Genomic DNA, 11,874 nt, shown 5'->3' with positions numbered 1-11,874 from the left:
GCCAGTCAGAGAGGTGTGGCAACTCATTTATCTGTAGCAAGATTGCATGAGATAGCCGCCTGGTTAATCTGTTTCTGGACTGTTAATGGATAATGTGGCACTGGAAAAGCACAGCGGTTCAGACAGCATTCAAGGAGCAGGAGAATTGACATTTCAGGCATAAGCCCTTCAACAGGAAACAACTGCTGTGCTTTTCCAGCACTACATTTATCAACTCTGATCTCCAGCATCTGCAGTCCTCACTTTCTCCTGTTAATGGATAGCCCTGACCCGGGTAGAAATACCCTTCAAGTAGCAGCATGTGCTCTTTTATGTTCATCTTAATCAATAAATGTATCTTTGGAAGATTACAACAACAGGTCCTATCTGCACAGTACTCCCTCAGTACAATATTGTTTCAAGGAGTCATAGAGTCTTACAGCACAGAAACAGACCCACATGAAATGGGGTTTGAAACCATAGTCATCTCAAATATTTGCAACAATGCTATTAATGAGTTGATATTCAAGAGATTTTTGTTATGAAAGTGAAGTGGACTCCAATAATAAAAGAACTTTATCAATGCACAACTCAGTCCCCAGTAAGAAATTGTTTGATTTTCATTCCCATTCATTGTGTTCTAATAGTCTTCATTTCCTTACTCCATTCTAAGTCAAGTTTCAGTGCAGCTTTATAATTATTGGTAGTTATAACATTCAGAAAGTATCACAGATAATCTACACGAGAGATAATCTAATTGTCCCTATCACTGTAAATACAATCTCCGCCTTTCCTCATGCTAAATCCAGTTACTAGATTAAAGCTATGACACACACAGCTCAGTTGATCAAGAATGATTGGTGGTGAATAAATATAGGAGACTGCTGCTGTTGGTCTCCTTTCCTGTATAACAGCACACAATGGCCAATGATTATTATATCCAGAAATTTAGATCCAATATTTAATTGAGGCTTTCAAAAAAGCTACGCACCTGTCAATCATCTTCATCTGAATAAAGTTGGAGAAAAAACACATTAAAAGAAAATAAGGAAGAGTTGCATCATCTTACATAGAATTTGTAGCACAGAAATAGACCATTCAGTACAGCCGGCTTATAAATAGAGCAGAGTTTATGGTTTTCTGAGACTCCTCTCACTTAATGGAAGGCAGGACTCACATGGTTAACAGTAGGGCTCTGGAGAGTGTTCCAAACAAAGAGACCAAGGGGTGCAGGTGCATAGTTCCTTGAAAATTGGGTTGCAGGTAGACAGAGTGGTGAAGAAGGCATTTGGCACACTTGCCTTCATTGGTCATAACATTGAGTTTAGGACTGGAGATATCATGTTGTGGCTGTACAGGACATTGGTGAGGCCACTTTTGAAATACTGTGAACAGTTGTAGTTGCCCGTCTATCGAAACAATGTTAAACTTGAGAGGATGCCGAGACGATTTACAAGGATGCTGCCAGAATGGGGGGGGTGGGGGGGTGGAGATGGGGAGGGGGTTGAGTTATAGTGTAAGGGTTAATAGGCTGGGGCTGTTTCCCCTGGAGCATTGGAGACTGAGGGTGACCTTATAGAGATTTATAAAACCATGCCGGGCATGGATAGGGTAAATAGCCAAGGTCTCTTTCTAGGGTGGGGAAGTCCAGAACTAGAGGGCACAGGTTTAAGGTGATAGGGGAAAGAGTTAAAAGGACATGAGGGGTAACATTTTCACACAGAGGATGGTGCATGCATGGAGTAAAGTGCCAGAGAAAGTGGTGGAGTCTGGTACAATTAAAACATTTAAAAGGCATCTGGATAGGTTTATGAATAGGAAGGGTTGTGAAGGACATGTGCCAAATGCTGGAAAATGGACCTAGGTCATATTTGGATATCTAGTCAGCACAGATGGGTTGGACCGAAGGGTTTGTTTCCATGCTGTATGACTCTATGATTCTATCTCCTTCTGTTCCTTGAATCATTGACTCTCTACAGTGCAGAAAAACATTATTCAGCCCATTGAGTTTGCACTGTTCCCCCAAAAAGCACCCCACCCAGACCCAACATCCCTCTTTAACCCTGCATGGGGTTTTTACTGTGGTTAACCCATCTAACCTCCACACCCTCGGACATTACAGGGCAATTTTTTTAAGCATGGCCAATCCACTTAAACTGAATATCTTTGGATTGTGGGAGGAAACACAGACAGGAAGAATGTGCAAACTCCCACACAGAAAGTCATTCAAGACTAGAATTGAAAGGGGTCCCTGGCACTATGAGGCAGCTGTGTTAACTATTATGTCGCCTTGCCTCCTCATGTGCAAATCTCCCTTCATTCTAAGTGTACCTATGCTATCCACCATGACTGCTCTTGAGTTCCACTTTCCATTCGTTGGAGGAAAGAAAATTACTCTTGATTTCCTTATTGGAATTATTGTTGTATAGTTCATGGTTGAAAGGGACAATTAGCTTACCTGGTGCACATGCAATTCAGAATAACTGCCACACGCAGGTTAGCTTCACATACCAGCTGAGGTAGACTTTGGCACCTGCCTGACGATGGAAGGAAATGACAAAATACTGGAGACAAAAAGTGCCAAGCAAATGAAAGAAGTTAAAACATCAGGAGACCATGCGCCTCGGGCCTGCCTTTGGGCAAAGATATGCATCACATCTTACAGTGAAAGACTACAATTCTGAACCCCTCAACAAAGGAAATACCCTGTCTGCATTTATTATATCAAAACCTTCATAATCTTAAACAGGTCACCCGAAAATCTTATCTCTTCAAGAAAATGATCCTCTGTGTGTTCTAACTTTTCTGATAGTTAAAGTCTCTCTATTTCGGTCTCATCCCAGTTAATCATTTTCACACTCACAATTGCTCCTCAATTTTTTTTTTGGAATATGGTGTTACAACGGGGTAAACCCTCCTGCTTAATTTAAACCAGCAACTCAGGAAAGATTTATCCCGTGCAGTAATCTGTGAAAATTCGAGAGATCAAGAACTATTTAAAGTACAAATTAACAACTTTATTTCTTAAAGTATAACAGAGAATAATTAACTAACAACTATTTACAACTCCTTCCTCTAACCTATCTTTTACTTTCCCTTCTATAATACTAGTCCGATGAAACACCCGATTAAGATTTACAGAAAAAAATTCAAATTTCAAAACCAGCCAGTTGTCAAATCATCTATTTGGATCTTTCTCTTTTTCGTTTCTTCTTCTGAGGGATTATGCTTCACAGAACAAGAGTCAAAAATGGTACTTTTAAGAGGGCTATTCTCCGGACAGTCTGCAGATGTCTTTGTCTTGGCAGTTCTCCTCCCAACTGTTCAATTTTCCCTGGTCTTATTCCCCCAAGTCATCAGATTGTGTCATTGGCTTTTAAGATTGTCAATATACTAAATTCAAACTTGATTGGAGTTTGGTATTTTTCTCAGGGTATAATTTAAACTGATTGGCCAAATTCAAATTTGTTTTATCGTGTCGAGGCAACCAGCTAATCAAATTATTCAACCAAATGTTACATTATATCTTCTTCAGAAAACTTGGTGCTGTGTCAGGTAGTTCTGCTAGGTTTTTAACTTTCTTAAAGGTACAGTACACCCACATCTTCATAACAATGGAGTCTCTCGGACAGTGAGGTTTTCTTGTTCTGCCATCCGAAGCATCAGCAGAGCACACACTCCTGTAACCATTTAATAACAGCCCTCACTTAAGAGAGTTTAGGTCAGATTGGCTGACAGCTCTGAAATCCAAGCAGAACCAGTTTTAAAGTGCTCAGGGCTGGAACTGTGAGCAAATCCCAGATTCCAAGTCACAGAATCCCTACAGTACAGTTCCAAAGAGCATCCCACAGCCCCCGACCTGTAACCCCACAATTACCATGGCTAACTCACCTAGCCCGCACAACCCTGGACACTATGGTGCAACTTCCCATGGCCATTCTACCTAAATATACACCTTTGGACTGTCGGAGGAAATTAGAGCACTCAGAGGAAACCTATGCAGACGCAAGGTGAATATGCAAGCTCCACACAGACAGTTGCCCAAGGCTAGAATTGAGCCTGGGTCCCTGGCGCTGTGAGGCAGCAATGCTCACCACTCAGCCACCCTGGATTTCTGAGCTATGCTACCCCAAGGTCTGGTTTCCTGATCTAGTTAAGTGCAAGGTGGTCACATGGCAGATTGTAGAGGTGAGGTGGGGTCATGATGCCCAAGGAGGGAGAGAAGAAGATAGGAGTTAAATTCATGACGAAGCAGCTACAGGGGGAGGGAGCACTCTTTGGGGATGTGCAGACCTTATTCAAAGGAAGGGGGTTGTCAATGGAGAAAGGAGGCCATGAAGGTAGCAACCCTGCATTTGCCCTGTCACCAATCTCTCTGATTTTCTGGAACAGCACCCACCCACTGAGCGCCAATTCGTCGCCTGCTCCTGAACACCCTCCACCAAAATTCAGGCCATACCGAAAATGAGCCTTGCGCTGTCATTAATTTGCCAGTTGGAAAAAGGGCAGGTACACCAGCCTAAGCAACACCTTGCCCACTGTAACGTGCACAATGTTCGGAATGTCTGGGAGGGCAGCGGGAAGATTATTTGGAGAATTTTGAAGGAAGCATGAAACTGCCGATGGAGAATAGAGCTGACCTCAGTGCTGTAAATGTATTGTAACGATACTTCTCTATTCAAAGTTAGTCATTCAAAAATAAACCCCTGCTTTTTTTATGCCTTATTAATCTGCATCACTGTTTTTAGTGATTTCTATACTTGTACACCTTGATCCTTTGCTCCTCTGACCCATTTAGACATAATTTCCAAGCAGCGTATAGCCTCCTTATTCTTCTTACAAAATGTGTCGTTTTGCAGTTATTGTTAATCTTTGTTTGTCAAGTAAACTATTATTCTGAATATTTATTGCTATTCTTCCATATTTTGGCACAGTCCTCCTCTCTTCTTACTACTGTCCCCACTTTGCACAATTCACAAACTTTGAACTTGTTCCAAAATTCAGATTTATTGGGTCAAATTTTCAACGATTTTTTTGAAGGAGGACAAAAAGTAACCAAGTAATTATTTGCTACTGGCTCTTTTATTGTGTAGTTTTATTCCCACAGCTTCAATAGAGAGAAGAAGTTTGAGATGACTTAATTGAGACATGTAAGATAATCAGAGGGTTAGATAGGGTGCACATTGAGAGCCTTTTTCCTCAGATTGTGTTGGCTAGCACAAGGAGACATAGCTTTAAATTGAGGGGCAATAGATGGCAGTAGGACAAATGGCAGAGGTAGTTTCTTTAGTCAGAGAGAAGTAAAGGTGTGGAATGCAATGCCTGCAAAAATAACAGACTCGCCAACTTTAAGGGCATTTAAATGGTCATCAGATAAACATATGGATGAAAATGGAATAGTGTAGGATAGATGGGCTTCAGGTTGGTTCCACAGGTTAGCGCAACAGCAAGGGTCAAAGGGCCTGTACTGTGCTGTAATGTTTTATGTTCTATCTGTGAGCCTGGGCTCAAGACAGACTGATGGAGGAGAAGGCAAGGTTAAACATTGGTCTTAAACTTGGATTTCCTTATAATGCTGTTTAATACATATTAAATAAAAGGTATCACAGTACATGGTATTCAGAGCTGCACAAGGCTCGAATCTTAATGCTACATTATTGAAAGACTGTACCATGAACTCCAGCAGTTAATGTTGGTTGATCTACTCCACATGCCACTCTGCATGTGTTTCCAACATTCATATGTCTAGACTTCAAGATTCTGACCACCTCACTCTGTGTTTCTCTTTTATATTTTAACTCCACCCATGCTGTGCTACTTATGTCCAGTGAGAAGCAGCTTTGTGACACTATCACAATGCTCCTACAGGGTGAAAATCCCTTACAACATGGGCCACCATGCCAAACCACTGTCATGGTTCCAGGTTTGAGCAATTTTCATTTAGGCTGGACTGTTGGGATGGTGAAAATTGGGGTGCTACAAATCCACCTATCAGAAGTTAAAAAGTGTGGTGTTGGAAAAGCACAGCTGGTCAGGCAGCATTTGAGGAGCAGGAGAGTCGATGTTTCGAGCATAAGCTCTTCATCAGGAATGCTGGGGGGCAAGGGGGTTGATAGATAAATGGAAAGGGATTGGGCTGGGGGTAAGGTAGTTAGGAATGCGATAGGTAGATGAAAATGGGGTTTGATGGTGATAGGTCGGAGGGGAAGGTGGGGTGGACAGGTGGGAAGGAAGATGGACAGGTAGGACAGTTCAAGAGGGCAGTGCTGAGTTGGAGGGTTGGATCTGGGATAAGGTCGGGGGAGGGGAGATGAGGAAACTGGTGAAATCGACATTGATCACATGTGGTTGGAGGGTTCCAAGGTGGAAGATAAGGTGATCTTCCTCCAGGTATTGGGTGACTAGAATTTGGTGGAGGAGGAGGTCCAGGACTTGCATGTCCTTGGCAGAATGGGAGGGGAAGTTGAAGTGTTTGGCCACAGGGTGGTGTGGTTGATCGGTCCACAAGTTGGTATCCTGCCTCCTCCACTGCCAAATTCTAGCCACCCAACGCCTGGAGGAAGAACACTTCTTCTTCCACCTTCGGACCCACCAACCACTTGGCATCACCCTCTTGAACTTCCTACCTGTCCATCTTCCTTCCCAACTATCTGCTCCACCCTCTGCTCCGAATTAGCAGCATCATCCCCCATCTGATGGGATTGGCAGATCGGCCCCTTGCTGATGCTGAAAACCAGCTGCTAATCAATTGATCACCCGAGCACCAGCTCACAATGGTCAGGGGTCTGCAACTACAGCCACAGCTCATCATGTTGTTTTTATCTCTCAGAGGGTTGTGAGTCCTTGGAATTCTCTTCCTCAAAAGGTGGCACATGCCAAATCTTTGATTACCAAAAGGGATGAAAAAGTATCGGGGACATGTGGGGATTGTAGAGTTGAGGTTAAAAACCAGATCAATCATGATCTCATTGAATGGCGGAGCAGGCTCTAAGGGCTAGTGATCGACTCTTCTTCCATTTTCAAGTGTTTGTGTCTTGCAGAGCTATCCCTCCATAAGGTTCGCCTGGCAACTGTGGTCTCAGCTTATCTTTAATCTTTAAAATTCTCTGGACGATGCTGCCACTTGCAGGCAACCTCTTGATCCATCACTGCCGCCCCCTAAAAAAAACAAAGAACTGAGGATGCTGTAAATTAGAACCAAAAGTAGAAATTTGGCAGCATTTGTGGAAATAAATTGGAGTTAACGTTTCTGGTCAAGTGACCCTTCCTGAGCTGCCAGGCCTGCTGACCGTTTCCAGCAATTACTATTTTAATTCCAAAATATACTTTATTCATAAAAATATATACACTTGAACCAGACTATATTTACATGCATTTGAGACAGCAGGAGAGTCTGATAGTGATCTTTCCCCACTGCGCCTTGGTAGCAGTTATCCCAAGCTCAAATGCCTGTGGGGTTCCAACCTTGGGAGCCTGTCCTCTGTTGGAAAAGATTTTGAAGGAGACAATTTGATGACCCACCTTCTAAAACATTGCTTCCTGCATCGTGGTGACTGCATTTGTGCGTTGCCTCCTGACAATGCAGGACCTGGTAGTAGATTATATCAACCATGTTTGCTCTATCCCTTCTATTACTCCTTCAACTAATTTAATGTGTTCAGTTGGACATACATTTATAGTCATTTTTAATCACATTTTCCAGACACATTATGATGCAAGTCTATGATTGGTGGAACTTAATCTTTGACCTGCTGGCACAGTGGTAAGGAAAATGTCACTGAGCACCCGGGCATCTATTGATATGTTGACTTTCACAAACCCAAGTTCTTTACAGTCAGTTCTTTAAATGTACAGTCGCTGTTATAATGCAGGAATTGCAGCAGTCAATTTTGCACACTGCAAACTTCCACATACAACTATGTGAAGACTTTGCATTCATGTAGGCTGTAGATATTGGTTGAGGAACACCAGGTGACCTCCCCTGATGTTATTCAGGTGTCATCCACCTTAGTGCCACAGAATTGTTTATATCTTCCTGAGACACCAGACAAACCCTCAGTTTGACATTTGATGTGAAAGGCAGCACTCCCTTCGTACTGTATTGAATATATTTTAGTCAACCTGCTCAGACACATCTCTGGAACAAGTCAGACTTGAACACAGGTGGCGTGGTTCACTATCACTGCATCACAAGAGCCCTCCAGCCTAGGTTATGGGCTTGAGCCTCTGGACTGGGCCTTGAATTCAGAGCCAAGAGTGCTATGGGTGGCAGTTAATTACACTGAAGCTTCTTATTAGTTTTCTCCCTTCCTGTTTCTGAAACACTTGAAACCTTGGAATCACAGTCATATGCGCATTGTCTATATCACAGCGAAACATGTCCTTATTTGAAATCCATACTTACTACATTCCAGATACAGAGTCAACAGCCAGTCCCTTAGAGAAGCAATCATCTTCATATTTCTCTCACTCTAGTCTACAACTGAGGTCAGGTCTTAGACTGCTGATTGGCAGGACTCATTACAGCTTAGCAATGGAATTCAACAACTACTTTATGGTCTTGTTCAGCTCCATTTTGAATAATGCATGAAAGGCTGAATCATACATTTTTATTGGCTGAGTGTACATTGAGTTACTTAGAGGGATTCTTGCCATGTGGTCCAGTGACATTTTTTGCCCTATTATCAAACTCTCTTCACTACCACACACCTATAGCATCCCTCATGTCCACGTCTATCCCCATCTGAACAAACACCACTCCCAGAACAACTTGCCACTCGTTAGCCAAAAGACCAGCATCCCTTGCATCTGTGTCATCTTTAAAAGATGGCTCTGGGGCCGACAAAAGTTGCCAATCCAGCATGGCACCTCACCAGCAGCTTAACGGCACAGCAGCCATAAGACCGTGGTGTCCACAGCATATAGCTGACCCTTCCTCACACATGGAACCCCATTGTCTCAGGCTAGTCACTGTTTTACCACCAGGCCATACACTTTACCTGACCCGAGATACATCCCATCTAAAGACCCTCTCTGAGTGCCCAGTGGTCACTTGTACCTTATCATTGTCCTGTCAGGGAACATCACAATAAGGCAAACATTCCAGCAAGTCCAAACTTGAGCTTTTGTCACCCACGAGCAAAAAGGGAATACAATGAAATTAGTACAAGCCTAAGTTTGCACCCACAATGCATCCTGACCTCAACAATCTGGGACGGTCTTCAGCACCCAGCTCTCATCTACCAGAACTGGGAGTTAATTAGTTCCTGTCTGCTCTGTAATGCCCACTGAAGTAGTCTCTGTCAAAGATTTGTCCCACTCAATGCCTCTGTCCTCTTTCTTAGGTGATTGTTCCTATTCCCCTTGGCATTTATCACATCAATATTTTGCTTGGTCCAATTGTGCAGAGTGCAGCAAGCCAGGATGGTGCAGTACATACCGTCTGAAATATATTGAAGGGTCACTCCAAACTGTGGAAGTGCACTTTCCCCAGCTGATAGTCTGCTCTACCATGGCGTTGATCACAGCAACTTATGGAATGGTCCACACCAGCTGAGTGAACAGCACATTAGATCCAAAAGGGAGTGTCTGCTTATTCTGACCACCTTCTCATCCCAGAACCCCCTCGACCATTCTACCTTTCATTACATTCACTCGAGTCCACTGCCATACTTCCATTGTCCATTGTATGGCATTGGTATACCTCCATGGTTCATGATAGAGCAATGTTCCCCTTGGCCCACTTCACCGTTGGAAGTTCCACAAGTGATGGGGTGCTGTTGGGCAGCATTTACCTCCTTTTGAAGTTACTGTTGTTTAACAGCTGCATCATGGAGATGGCAATGTCAGTTCAGCAATGGTGCAATCCTCCTTTGACCAACATTTCTTTAGATTAGATTAGATTAGATTAGATTAAGTGATGATGGTGGGGAATGCAACTTGCAGAGGATGCAATAGGAACCAGGCCCCAACGAGTTGTCAGGTATTCCCCCTCACACCCCCACTCAGAGCATTCATGCCTCCTTTTATCTCACACACCCTTGAAAGCCCATTTTAATCACAGCCCCTGCTGGAAACCTCCCACATTAAACTTTGGCTCCAACTGTCCTTTCTGCCCCCCAACCCAGAAATCACACCTTAATTATGCCCACCCTGCTCCTCTATATGTCCCCCCTTACAGTACATGGTCGTGGTCACTCCCAATAATGCTCCCTCCCATAGCATACTATACCCTCCAATTCCCCTTACATCGCCTCTAAACCTTCTGCACCTTTCCTTAAATCTAATCCTTGGTTATTGGGGAAACATTTCTTCCTGTCTACCCTATCCGTGTTACTCATGATTTCATGCATCTCAATCATGTCCCCTCTTAGTCTTCTCTGCTCCATGGAAAACAACTCCAGTCTGTCCAATCTTTCTTCATAACAAAAACTCTCCAACCCAGGCAACATTCTGATAAGTCGCCTCTGTCCCCTCTCCAGTACAAACACGTGTTTGATGCCTGGGTCCTCCCCATCCCAGAAAGATTCCTACTGACAATGATGACAAGCAACCTGTGCATCTGCACAATATAGTGTTACTGATAGCCTTTTGCCCTGGCTGAAATGCCAATGAGCCAACAATTTTGACATGGCAATACAAGACAGGGCAAAGATGCTACAAGCATTCAGGCATGCACTAAGTAAGTGAGAGAAGATTAGGGTGTTCTGGTTTAATCTGTGAGCTTGGATACCTGTCCGTACAATAACCTTTCAATGTCTGTCACTGGTACCTTCTGCAATGTAAGTCTGCGCTACCTAACTAGCCCACAGGTGGATCACAGAAATGCCATGCGGAATTGGCACATGCTGAATGTCAATGTCCGTGGATGAGGTGTGTACATAGCTGGTTCCCATGGATCATGACTGAGATGCCATTTGGTGTTGATGAGCATGGAGGCAGTACACCTGGCTATTCATAAAACATTTCTGGGTGCACATTGGTTAGAGACAGAAAATTGTTAGAAGTCAAATTGAAGGCTGACGTCGGAGTTGGCAATATCAAAACCCAGACTGGTTTGAAGAGTTTTCATTAGTATGATTTTGTGCATGAGCAGATGTGCTCCATTTAGCGATGATGTTGGCCACAAATATAATTGTAAACAAAACAATGTGTTAGACAAAGATCACTCCAGATAAGGACCCTGTCATGTTTCATTATGACTCCAAATTGGAACGTAGGGGGATTAAGAGACAAGGGAAATGGAGTGCTCTTAAATGTTGCCTCTGCCCTTGTTGTTGAGGCCTATCCTCAAGCTCTCTGCAGACCCACTTCATCACTCACCAATGTCTGACTATTCCTCAAAATGAAGGCCTGACGCAGGTGTGATACCAGCAGCATCCACTGCCACGTTGCTGGTGCTGCTGAGCACTGCTGAGGAAGTTGCTGGTCTCTAATGATGTCTCGGAGCCTTGATCCTGGGGACAGGCTCAACATTGGCCTGTCAACTGCCTGAATGGCACAAGACAAGGTGAGGCCTCTTGAAAAGAGACGACACAGGGAGTTACGAGTGTCTAGCCATTAGTTGAATCCAGCTGTCACTTCCACCAGATTCTATCCGGAGGACTAAATTTACCAGGAATTAACTTCAGGGTCAGTTTTGGAGACTTTCATGGAAGGTCTTTTTATTTTGGGAAAATTTCTCTGTGAAGCTTAGTGAGTTTTCTTACGGTATCATCTGAGTGTCACCTCATTAACCATGCCCCATGCCCCTGTGGTTCATACAATTTTCCCAATCACCATAAGCAGAGGTTCTCACCACTGCTGGGATTCCTGATACCAGGACCATTGTGGGAACCCAGCCCTGCACCATCCATGAAATGGCAGTCCGGTGGTGCCCTTTAACCATTCCCATAG

This window comes from Chiloscyllium plagiosum, chromosome 29 (assembly GCF_004010195.1).
Source record: "Chiloscyllium plagiosum isolate BGI_BamShark_2017 chromosome 29, ASM401019v2, whole genome shotgun sequence".
Classification (NCBI taxonomy): Eukaryota; Metazoa; Chordata; class Chondrichthyes; order Orectolobiformes; family Hemiscylliidae; genus Chiloscyllium; species Chiloscyllium plagiosum.
The sequence above is the reverse complement of the archived record's forward strand: the minus strand, read 5'-3'. Positions refer to the sequence as shown.